The sequence below is a fragment of the Hesperophylax consimilis genome, chromosome 22 (assembly GCF_061612785.1).
Source record: "Hesperophylax consimilis isolate HC1 chromosome 22, BYU_Hcon_1.0, whole genome shotgun sequence".
In the NCBI taxonomy this organism is placed as follows: Eukaryota; Metazoa; Arthropoda; class Insecta; order Trichoptera; family Limnephilidae; genus Hesperophylax; species Hesperophylax consimilis.
This window is the reverse complement of record NC_142857.1, coordinates 15,802,210-15,815,404: the sequence shown is the minus strand read 5'-3', so window position 1 is coordinate 15,815,404 and position 13,195 is coordinate 15,802,210. Positions and strand designations below refer to the sequence as shown.

Sequence of the window (13,195 nt, the reverse complement as noted above, 5' to 3'; positions counted from 1 at the left end):
CTGGAACAAAGAAAATAATAAATTAGTCATGAAAGCGATAAAGTCAAAGTTAGGTAAACACTTTCTAAATTGTAGGTAGGTGCATAATCTTAATTTAAAAATATTATAATATGTAATTGGGGTAGGTACCAATCTACCTACGTATTACGTAAAATTTACCTCCATATTAATTGAATGTGTTCCTTGTCAACTAAACGAGGGCGGGAAAATACAGAGTAGTGAAAAAATGAGGTTAGAGAATGTAGGGAGAATTTTTAAAATTATTTTGAAGGCAAGAGTAATTTGTTGTGGATATGATATTATTATAATTTATAATATTAGACATTTTGATAAAATATACAGCTGAAAGAGACACGCAACAAATTAATGTTGCCAGAATAAATAGAAATGTTACATAATTTAATCAAAAGAACCGAAACACGCAACACTATTATGTAGAAATTGTAGAAGAATGATATTTACATTATTGTTTGTAAAACAGAAAGCGCAGACACGTGAAAAATGACGGGATATTAAACTTTAAATTAAAATATTGTACTATAGGTAGGAACCAATTTTATCGCTTATCTGAATTATTCTTCACACAATCAGTTCCAAATTTGAAAATGATACTTAAATTCAAAGCAAATTTGAGTTCACTAAACGTGATTAATTACACGCAGAATTAACTTCACAATTAATTTTATATGTTTATATGTATTAAAATTTAAAAAAAAAGGTCAGTTATTAATAAAAACAATATACGTTTTGATGTTGTTACCACTAGAAGTAATTCGGGTTTCAGGGGGTTATATACCCAATAATGGATAAATTAACCTGATAAATTTTAATAAAGCCTTTGTTGAGTCAATAGTGACACTGAAAAGGTCGCAATAAACGTCCGTGAACTATCTATCAACGACCAGCGACACGGGAATCATGATATTCAAATATAACCATTAGGCCTGGACACATTACGCTATAATATGCGCGTATATATAAATTGGGCGTGGCATGTACGTATTATATGAGACACTACGCTAAAATCTTCCTCAGGAGAGGGGGTCAGATCAATCGGGGAGCTGCCGCGGAATATCATTTCTTTGTATGGGATCTGTCACTTTCACAGATTACAGCCGCGTAATTAAGGCGCTCCGTAAATTGTTCTGAGTTCTGACCCATTCTCCTGCAGTAGGTAGGAGAGGGGATCGCATAATTTTCAAATATAGCCTGGCTAGCAAATCACAGCGCATATCGTCGCAAGGCTCACACTTATAACACATCACATTTTTAGGTGTGACAGGCCTGTATGGGATCGTATGGCGAGCAATATGGAGTTATATAAAATGCTTTGAATCTATAGCGTAATCTGGTCACCCCCTATATAAAACTTTGAACTCCTAACCCTGGTATTAAAAATAATGATATAAAATAATGTGTTTTATTATCTTTTTTTGTAACAAATAGATATAATGATATACTCACTGGGATCTCCCGTGCTAAGGATAATTAATAGATGGCCCAATATTCTAACATTTGCGCTATTCTACTATACTCAAATTTTCTGCGTAAATATACAAGGGAAAAAAGAAAAACAACTTTGATGACAGATAAGTCGATTTGATGGTCATCAAATTAATGTGCTGGATAATCTAACGCTGTCCCGGCAAGTCAGAAATCGTGGGTTTGATCCCCATTTATTTTTTCTTATTTTCTGTGTCTTATTGTTAATATTTTCTTCTTCTTCAATGATTAAAACACCTCAATAATAAAATATTGTTTTACCTAAATAGCAAGTTTATTTTGCGTACTGTAGGAAAACAGTCTACAGTTAGCCGGTAGAGAAGTCAGGTAGAAATAATAACAATAATTGTTTTAAAGCCCTCACGGTAAGGTAGTGCATTCTTCATTGTGTAATCATCAGGTAGAGTTAGGGTTCAATATCCGGCACGTAGCACTAATCAGCACGGTTTCCGCGGTCCCACGGTTTCCGCAGGGTTCCGCTCCGAGACCACTCTTGATGGCCTGCGATCTTTACGGTAATTTAGGATCTCTTGCGGTACACTTTTACCTCTAATAACTTCAAACCGTGAACAAAGTATTCATATTATAAATCATCGGCTTTAACACAGTATGGCATTTGATAAGAATGGCCGGAGGGCTGCGGTACTCCCACGCAGAACATTCAAATTATAAAGCAAAAAAACTCTGAAACGGAGAGCTCTGGCGTCATTAAATATGTACAGCATATCTGAAGTTCCTATATCAACGCAAATAATTCAGCTTCACCAAGCAGCATTAAAATATCAATCTAACTGTCAAACAAAAAGACAAGACGCCATATTGCTTGTCACGTATAATTTATTCGTTTGATCGACCTACGAGCCGTTTTAAAAATTGAACCATTGTCTCGTTTACATGTTACCGACATAAACTGAAAGCAGTTGTTCCGCCATTATCGCAGGTTTATACGGATGTTTATCGCAGGTGCACACGGAGAAAAATTAATAATGCTGATTTATTGAAAATCTCTTCAAATTATTAGTCATCCTGTTCATGTGCTCATCCACCTGCGTTGGTCTTAATAATACATGTATCAGGAGGAAATGCAAAAATGTGAAGACTTTTGTGTGTTTGGACATAGTGACAAAACATTTTCTGGGATACCTCTCAATGCATTCATTAATTGCCTACAATCCCATTTTTAACACGAATACAAATAATTTATAGAGATTTTTAATAAATTGGCAATAGTTTTTATCAGAAAGTTTTCTCCGTGCACCAGTGAGCAGCTATTCAAAGAAACCAGTTCATCAGAGCAGTCTCCATTGTAGGAGGGGAGGATTCCTATGAAAATGAAACATTTCTGTTAACTTTCATAATTCTTCTGTCAAAAGTAAATAGGAAAAATTCTTTTTTCCTTTGTGACACGCAATAAATATTCATAACCATCTTTAAAAATTATCTTGCTTGAAAAATCGAATTTGATAAAAAAAAAACTGTCCCTTTCATAAACACCTCGCTTTGAAAGGGACACTAGCATATCTTGAAAGGGACGTTCTTTAAACGTAGTCTGTTGGATGCGTAGAATGATTTATTTACTGAAAAAGCATAACACTGGTCGATAGTTGTTTTCTAAACATAATAAGTAGATTTATTGTGCATGTTACTATTCAAATATAAATTATAAAAATATGTACAACTGTAAAAGAACAAGCGCCTTTTCAGCTTAATTTGTGTAATAACATAAATATTTTTAGGAACCTTTTAAAAGATTTACTTTTGCAGAACACGCTCTAGATTAGTGAAAAATTGAGAAGTGCCATTATTATTATTAATATTGCCCTACAGAAACTCGTTGCCCTCGAGAGAGATGTACATTCTAGCTGTCTAATGGAAAATCTGGGGATTCTTTCAAAAATCCACCAAGCCAGTAGATACCAGATTTGCTATTTTTCGTCCATTCTTCCAGGAAATTTATATTGTTGACTTTAGAAAATTGAAATGCAAGGCTTTTTGTTTGGATTGTACTTAAATCCGTGGGCCATTTTTCCAGCGTTCTTAAGATATGAAGGAAGCATATCTTTTTGTTTCAACAAAAACTCTTTTATTTCTTATATAAAGTCTATAATAAAATTTCTTACCACGAGATATAATATCATCATTTGCCTGTTTTACATGCATGGCAAGCACAAATTTTCCTATTCCACATATTTTTGCAACCGACCCCGTGCTTTGTTTTTTGGTTATAACTTCATCTACCGCAGCCAGTGAAGTTTATAGATAGTCAGCCTTGGTGTTCTAATTATGGGCCATGCATATTGGATCATTGTCCGATGTGAGATATCACGGCCATCAGTCAGTTACAAGCGCTCGCCGGGCACGGGTCTCCGGCGGTAACAAAATGCCGACATGCACGCTGAGATATTGTACAAGTCGTACTGGAAAATATAGGGAAAGCAATGGTATAACCTTTCATCCGTAAGTAGGGTTTTACCATAAGCAGTAGTCGTGCTAATTGACTTATTAATGTTAAAAACTCGTGGAGCATTTGGCGGCGGAGCGCGGCCGCCGGTCACCTTCGGTTCGTTCGTTGAGTTCGTTCGCCGTTGGAAGGATTCGGGCGACGTCGACAGCCGTCACACCCCCTTCCTACTTCCGGCACGGGAATAACATTTAACACTGATATTGCAAGGAATGTAGCTTCGATTTGTGCCGTAGTTTCCTTATTTTTGGCATTTTAATAAAGATAATAATAAATCTCATTAGAATAAGATTTTTTTAAAGAAAGATAAACACTCAGGTTACAAATAACCGTACAATATTTGAAAATCTCCTACTACCACCACAATAAGCGGAAAATGTTGCTTTTTTGTGATGGAGGACTTAGCCAGCTGAGGAATTGAACACACTACGGCTGGGTGGGACCCGTACGCGATATCAACTCAGCCACCGAGCGGTCGAATACGAAAGTCTAATATGAAGAAGGTGTACGAATTTTTCTTAAACTAAAGATTATCATCCATGAATGGGGCACATGTCAATGAAAGGGACCTCCCTTTCATTATCAGTGCACGTGTTTCTTTCAAAGAAACGTGTGGTAATCATTTAAACACAAAATATTCCAACATAAAAGCAAAATCGGTTAAACTTTATCTGAGATGGTCCTTTTAAATAATGATCCAAATTTATTGAAGCAATTTTTATAACTTCAAAGTAAAATATAAATTGTGTCTCGTAAAATTTACTTTCGTGGTCCAAAAATTTTTGACATCTCTAACTAACTACGCTGCCGACACGGAACGGAAATTTCTTGTCGAATCCTGTCCATTTCGCAGCGCTTGTGTCTCGTATTTTTTACTTTACTTGTATCTTGGGCTGGACGATGAATGTCCCTTTCATGGGAATCTTCCCCTAATACCTGCAAAACACACTCAGCACGTCAATGTCAAATCTCTGCATAATATATTTGTGACAATTTATTTAATTTGTCAACAATGGATTTTTAATCAGACGTACGGTTAATGTAGGTACCAAGTTGTGGTTTTCTCAAAATGTTCATGAAAATTTCTGCGTATTGTGTAGCCGTGAGTCAACTCTGAAACTGTGATTGAAAAACTTTAGCAATTTCATTATGTTATGCTAATTTAAAATGCATCCGTTATTTTATATTTCAATCCGTCTGTCCTTTGCGGTGGTCGACCATCACGAACCTATCAGTAGGAAAGTCACGGATACCGGCTGCATAATAAATGTCAATTATCAATTTTTAATATTTCGTCCTATTTGTGTTGTCATGTTGCGAAACAATAAACATTATTGAATATACAATACAATATACATGATGTCCGGAATGTCCTCATCTACGGAACCTAAAAAAACCTTTTTTTTCGATCTGAGCTTTTTGCATTTTTTCGCTAACTTTTAGAGGCGGTCTAAGCTTCGAAGTATTTTAAAAGGATATTAACACCGTAAGGACCGATTTTTTTTCAAATTGACCAAAATATATTCTATATTTGAACTCGATTTACTCAAGAAAAAAACTCTAAAAAAAGTTACATCACAAAATCGACTCCAAATGTGATTTAGCCCGTCGTTCTCTGGGTCTTGCCTACATCCCACAATGGCTTCGTTGCAAACCGTAGTTTACTTTTCTGCGCAGGTTCTTATGCCGCGTATACATTGGCGAGCCGAAACGCGAGCCGAGTCTCCAATTATGGGAAAGGAACGAAGCAACCGCAAGCGATATTTATAGTTGCTTATGTGTATACGTAGCATTACAGCACTCGGTTTATGCCGATTCCTCTCGGACTCACCAGTTTCCCACTTGTTTCCGGATAACGTATATTTGTAGGTTGTAGATAAAACAAATTTCTCAATCAAAAGTTTTAGCAACATAGCTTATAGACTTGATAACACAGAGACAGGCTGAGATTCTAGTCTGGAAAACTGTAAGTGGCGAAGCCGAAAGTTAATTTTCATGAAACGCTGGCAGATTTATTTTTCACCGAGCTTGTCATTTAAACAAATTATTTACTTCAATACTATATTTTCAATCTAAAAAATAATTATTAGCCATAAATCAATTGAATTTCTAAGAAAAAATAAAAACCTACAGCACAAACACACATGAGACAAGGAAAATAAATTGAATAAGAATCCTCTTCAGAAAATACTTGGTGTGCGGAGCCATTCAGATGTTTGGCGAATTACATAGATATAAACACATTTAAAGTTAAATTCCGTAAAGATGTGATTGATTCATACTAAAAAATGTTTTTAAAAATAAAATATGTATGAGGGTTGTATTCGTGATCGACGAACCGGTGGATGCAATCTGTTAGACATAAATTGATAATAGTTTGACTAGTCTATAGTTAGTAATAACATAAATAAAAATAAATGTAGAAATATATCATATTTTTGTACCGTGCTTTTGAGGTGATTTTGAACAAAAAATGGCGCTAAAGAAATCATCTAAATATTATTATTATTATTATTAACGCTTATATACAGGGTGTATCGCCAAGTACCCGACGAACTTTAACCAGCTATTCCTTAGCACATTGGGAGTAAAAAATGTTATGGGCGCTTTGCGGTCCGGTAACATTTTTTTTCCATTAAAAACAAAAAATAAATAAAAAATCCACACTCCGTCACTGTCATTTGCATTGTTTCTCGTGTTCAACAGCTGTTATTAGCAAGTGTGTCAAAAAGTGTCCTCGCTCTTTCGTACACACTAAATAATAATAGTTAAAAATGAGACGAATGGTGCCGTGCCATTTCGTTGTGATTGTAAAAGCGCGCCAACGTAGGTACGTACGTACGTACATTATTCAACGAAACTCGAACAAAATATTGCCAGACGGGTTTTCAAACTTTGACAAAGGATAAAACATTGGTGACATGTGGTGAAAATATGAATAATAATTTTTTTATTAAAAAAATATGTTACCAGACAGCAAAGTGCCCATAATATTTTTTACTCCAAATGTGCCAAGGAATAGCTGGTTAAAGTTTGACGGGTACGTGCCGATACACCCTGTATGGAAGAAACGATCTGGCAGTATGTAACCCTGTCATTAAGTTGTTTTCTTCGGAGGTAACGGTTAAAGAGTTGACGGTAACCAAGTGGGTGGGCTTTGACATAAACAATAGAAAGATATGCAAGCTTAAGAATGCGGTACATGGTGATGCTGATAGGTGCACAGGTTTTAACTGCTATCTTCCTCAGTCACAAGATAACGTCACGAAGATAGTGTTAAAAGCATTAAGAGGAAGGCGAGCCTGCAAACACGCAACCCTTTTCATACATTTTTTAACCACAGCCCGTGAAACCATTCACTGGATAACCAACACCTCTGCCATAGGTCACCCCGAGTGGTTCGCGACGTTTGGTGACTTAGCAGGGGTGCACGGGTTCACGAGGTTAGTTATATGTAGGAGGCAGGATAGTTTTGGAGAGACACGTTGAGGTAGATCTTTTTACCTCTCCAGCAGGACTCTCTCTGCCCATCGCCTTGCACCACAGTGGGAAATCAAACATCCGTCACTCCTGGACACACCGACCCCCTAGATTCCTTCCCACCGCTCATATATATTTCCTTTCCAGATCTTTCTCTCCTTTTTTTCCTTAAAAAAATCCCTCTGCATAGCATCCCCAAAGACAACATATGCTCTGAGGGAAATTATTTTCCTCAAAACCTCCTGTGTGGTTCAAACATAATCTTGCCCACTCAATTGTGTTATTATAATGAAAATAAAACATCGTAAAAATGATTTTTGGGTAGAAATTTTAATTTACGTACGACAAAATTGTGTTCCTACGTAAATCGGTAATTTGTAATTTAAATTTACGCCTTTTTAAAATTTATTTTATATTTCTTCATATTTTTATAGTAAACTAGCTGACGTGTACCCGGCATTGCTGGGATTTATCCTTAGGAGATAGACATATACCGTAGTGGACTTTTCTGTAGGCCTCATAAGAATGTATACCTACAATTCCGTAGTAGATTATTATAGTAAACTAGCTGACGTGGACCCGGCATTGCTGTGATTTATCCTTAGGAGATAGACATATACCGTAGTGGACTTTTCTGTAGGCCTCATAAGAATGTATACCTACAATTCCGTAGTAGATTATTATAGTAAACTAGCTGACGTGGACCCGGCATTGCTGTGATTTATCCTTAGGAGATAGACATATACCGTAGTGGACTTTTCTGTAGGCCTCATAAGAATGTATACCTACAATTCCGTAGTAGATTATTATAGTAAACTAGCTGACGTGGACCCGGCATTGCTGTGATTTATCCTTAGGAGATAGACATATACCGTAGTGGACTTTTCTGTAGGCCTCATAAGAATGTATACCTACAATTCCGTAGTAGATTATTATAGTAAACTAGCTGACGTGGACCCGGCATTGCTGTGATTTATCCTTAGGAGATAGACATATACCGTAGTGGACTTTTCTGTAGGCCTCATAAGAATGTATACCTACAATTCCGTAGTAGATTATTATAGTAAACTAGCTGACGTGGACCCGGCATTGCTGTGATTTATCCTTAGGAGATAGACATATACCGTAGTGGACTTTTCTGTAGGCCTCATAAGAATGTATACCTACAATTCCGTAGTAGATTATTATAGTAAACTAGCTGACGTGGACCCGGCATTGCTGTGATTTATCCTTAGGAGATAGACATATACCGTAGTGGACTTTTCTGTAGGCCTCATAAGAATGTATACCTACAATTCCGTAGTAGATTATTATAGTAAACTAGCTGACGTGGACCCGGCATTGCTGTGATTTATCCTTAGGAGATAGACATATACCGTAGTGGACTTTTCTGTAGGCCTCATAAGAATGTATACCTACAATTCCGTAGTAGATTATTATAGTAAACTAGCTGACGTGGACCCGGCATTGCTGTGATTTATCCTTAGGAGATAGACATATACCATAGTGGACTTTTCTGTAGGCCTCATAAGAATGTATACCTACAATTCCGTAGTAGATTATTATAGTAAACTAGCTGACGTGGACCCGGCATTGCTGGGATTTATCCTTAGGAGATAGACATATACCGTAGTGGACTTTTCTGTAGGCCTCATAAGAATGTATACCTACAATTCCGTAGTAGATTATTATAGTAAACTAGCTGACGTGGACCCGGCATTGCTGGGATTTATCCTTAGGAGATAGACATATACCGTAGTGGACTTTTCTGTAGGCCTCATAAGAATGTATACCTACAATTCCGTAGTAGATTATTATAGTAAACTAGCTGACGTGGACCCGGCATTGCTGGGATTTATCCTTAGGAGATAGACATATACCGTAGTGGACTTTTCTGTAGGCCTCATAAGAATGTATACCTACAATTCCGTAGTAGATTATTATAGTAAACTAGCTGACGTGGACCCGGCATTGCTGGGATTTATCCTTAGGAGATAGACATATACCGTAGTGGACTTTTCTGTAGGCCTCATAAGAATGTATACCTACAATTCCGTAGTAGATTATTATAGTAAACTAGCTGACGTGGACCCGGCATTGCTGGGATTTATCCTTAGGAGATAGACATATACCGTAGTGGACTTTTCTGTAGGCCTCATAAGAATGTATACCTACAATTCCGTAGTAGATTATTATAGTAAACTAGCTGACGTGGACCCGGCATTGCTGGGATTTATCCTTAGGAGATAGACATATACCGTAGTGGACTTTTCTGTAGGCCTCATAAGAATGTATACCTACAATTCCGTAGTAGATTATTATAGTAAACTAGCTGACGTGGACCCGGCATTGCTGGGATTTATCCTTAGGAGATAGACATATACCGTAGTGGACTTTTCTGTAGGCCTCATAAGAATATATACCTACAATTCCGTAGTAGATTATTATAGTAAACTAGCTGACGTGGACCCGGCATTGCTGGGATTTATCCTTAGGAGATAGACATATACCGTAGTGGACTTTTCTGTAGGCCTCATAAGAATGTATACCTACAATTCCGTAGTAGATTATTATAGTAAACTAGCTGACGTGGACCCGGCATTGCTGGGATTTATCCTTAGGAGATAGACATATACCGTAGTGGACTTTTCTGTAGGCCTCATAAGAATGTATACCTACAATTCCGTAGTAGATTATTATAGTAAACTAGCTGACGTGGACCCGGCATTGCTGGGATTTATCCTTAGGAGATAGACATATACCGTAGTGGACTTTTCTGTAGGCCTCATAAGAATGTATACCTACAATTCCGTAGTAGATTATTATAGTAAACTAGCTGACGTGGACCCGGCATTGCTGGGATTTATCCTTAGGAGATAGACATATACCGTAGTGGACTTTTCTGTAGGCCTCATAAGAATGTATACCTACAATTCCGTAGTAGATTATTATAGTAAACTAGCTGACGTGGACCCGGCATTGCTGGGATTTATCCTTAGGAGATAGACATATACCGTAGTGGACTTTTCTGTAGGCCTCATAAGAATGTATACCTACAATTCCGTAGTAGATTATTATAGTAAACTAGCTGACGTGGACCCGGCATTGCTGGGATTTATCCTTAGGAGATAGACATATACCGTAGTGGACTTTTCTGTAGGCCTCATAAGAATGTATACCTACAATTCCGTAGTAGATTATTATAGTAAACTAGCTGACGTGGACCCGGCATTGCTGGGATTTATCCTTAGGAGATAGACATATACCGTAGTGGACTTTTCTGTAGGCCTCATAAGAATGTATACCTACAATTCCGTAGTAGATTATTATAGTAAACTAGCTGACGTGGACCCGGCATTGCTGGGATTTATCCTTAGGAGATAGACATATACCGTAGTGGACTTTTCTGTAGGCCTCATAAGAATGTATACCTACAATTCCGTAGTAGATTATTATAGTAAACTAGCTGACGTGGACCCGGCATTGCTGGGATTTATCCTTAGGAGATAGACATATACCGTAGTGGACTTTTCTGTAGGCCTCATAAGAATGTATACCTACAATTCCGTAGTAGATTATTATAGTAAACTAGCTGACGTGGACCCGGCATTGCTGGGATTTATCCTTAGGAGATAGACATATACCGTAGTGGACTTTTCTGTAGGCCTCATAAGAATGTATACCTACAATTCCGTAGTAGATTATTATAGTAAACTAGCTGACGTGGACCCGGCATTGCTGGGATTTATCCTTAGGAGATAGACATATACCGTAGTGGACTTTTCTGTAGGCCTCATAAGAATGTATACCTACAATTCCGTAGTAGATTATTATAGTAAACTAGCTGACGTGGACCCGGCATTGCTGGGATTTATCCTTAGGAGATAGACATATACCGTAGTGGACTTTTCTGTAGGCCTCATAAGAATGTATACCTACAATTCCGTAGTAGATTATTATAGTAAACTAGCTGACGTGGACCCGGCATTGCTGGGATTTATCCTTAGGAGATAGACATATACCGTAGTGGACTTTTCTGTAGGCCTCATAAGAATGTATACCTACAATTCCGTAGTAGATTATTATAGTAAACTAGCTGACGTGGACCCGGCATTGCTGGGATTTATCCTTAGGAGATAGACATATACCGTAGTGGACTTTTCTGTAGGCCTCATAAGAATGTATACCTACAATTCCGTAGTAGATTATTATAGTAAACTAGCTGACGTGGACCCGGCATTGCTGGGATTTATCCTTAGGAGATAGACATATACCGTAGTGGACTTTTCTGTAGGCCTCATAAGAATATATACCTACAATTCCGTAGTAGATTATTATAGTAAACTAGCTGACGTGGACCCGGCATTGCTGGGATTTATCCTTAGGAGATAGACATATACCGTAGTGGACTTTTCTGTAGGCCTCATAAGAATGTATACCTACAATTCCGTAGTAGATTATTATAGTAAACTAGCTGACGTGGACCCGGCATTGCTGGGATTTATCCTTAGGAGATAGACATATACCGTAGTGGACTTTTCTGTAGGCCTCATAAGAATGTATACCTACAATTCCGTAGTAGATTATTATAGTAAACTAGCTGACGTGGACCCGGCATTGCTGGGATTTATCCTTAGGAGATAGACATATACCGTAGTGGACTTTTCTGTAGGCCTCATAAGAATATATACCTACAATTCCGTAGTAGATTATTATAGTAAACTAGCTGACGTGGACCCGGCATTGCTGGGATTTATCCTTAGGAGATAGACATATACCGTAGTGGACTTTTCTGTAGGCCTCATAAGAATATATACCTACAATTCCGTAGTAGATTATTATAGTAAACTAGCTGACGTGGACCCGGCATTGCTGGGATTTATCCTTAGGAGATAGACATATACCGTAGTGGACTTTTCTGTAGGCCTCATAAGAATATATACCTACAATTCCGTAGTAGATTATTATAGTAAACTAGCTGACGTGGACCCGGCATTGCTGGGATTTATCCTTAGGAGATAGACATATACCGTAGTGGACTTTTCTGTAGGCCTCATAAGAATATATACCTACAATTCCGTAGTAGATTATTTTGATGTATCTCATAAGGTTTAGCCAGAGTTAGCAATGTAGTGCCCGAAAATATATTTTTTTATTATTTGATTACAAAACATCGATTTTTCTCTACTTTCTATAAATATAATAAGCATGTATTAAATATAAAAACCTTCCTGAAGAAATTCTCTAAATTATAGAGAAAACCCTATCAAAATCAGTTGAGTAGTTTAAAAAAACTAAGCGCACAAACAGACAGACGAGGATAGCTACTTTATTTTATACTATTTTGAGATAGAGTAATTTAAATATCATAAACTCGCAAATAATTGCCAAAGTTTTCTCTAATATCATCAAGAAATGAACAAAGTGTCTTCCTTTAGAGTTTAAATTTGTGTTTTTATTTTTTTGCAGAATTGTTTATGTGATAATAATCCCCAAGATAGGTACTGTTAAAGGGAGGATATAGAGGAAGAAGATTAGAAAGGGGAAGGTTGGGAAGTACCTGGTATACCCTAATACAGATCTGGTTACTAAAAACTACAGTCGTTTCAAATCTAAATAGTAGTTTTTAACCAGGGCGTTACAGAGAATATCTATAACTTTAGCTATCATTACATACATAAAAATATAATTTATAAAATTCTAAATGATTTATTTGATAGTCCGGTATTGCTAGAATTGATAAGCTTCCGG

The 13,195-nt window shown here is 37.0% G+C and overlaps 1 protein-coding gene across 1 annotated transcript in view; it reads right to left on the bottom strand.

The window, feature by feature from the left end:
• LOC149412899 (ankyrin repeat and FYVE domain-containing protein 1) overlaps positions 1-13,195 on the bottom strand; it is a 119,892-nt gene that overhangs the window by 16,604 nt on the left and 90,093 nt on the right. The window lies entirely within an intron of this gene.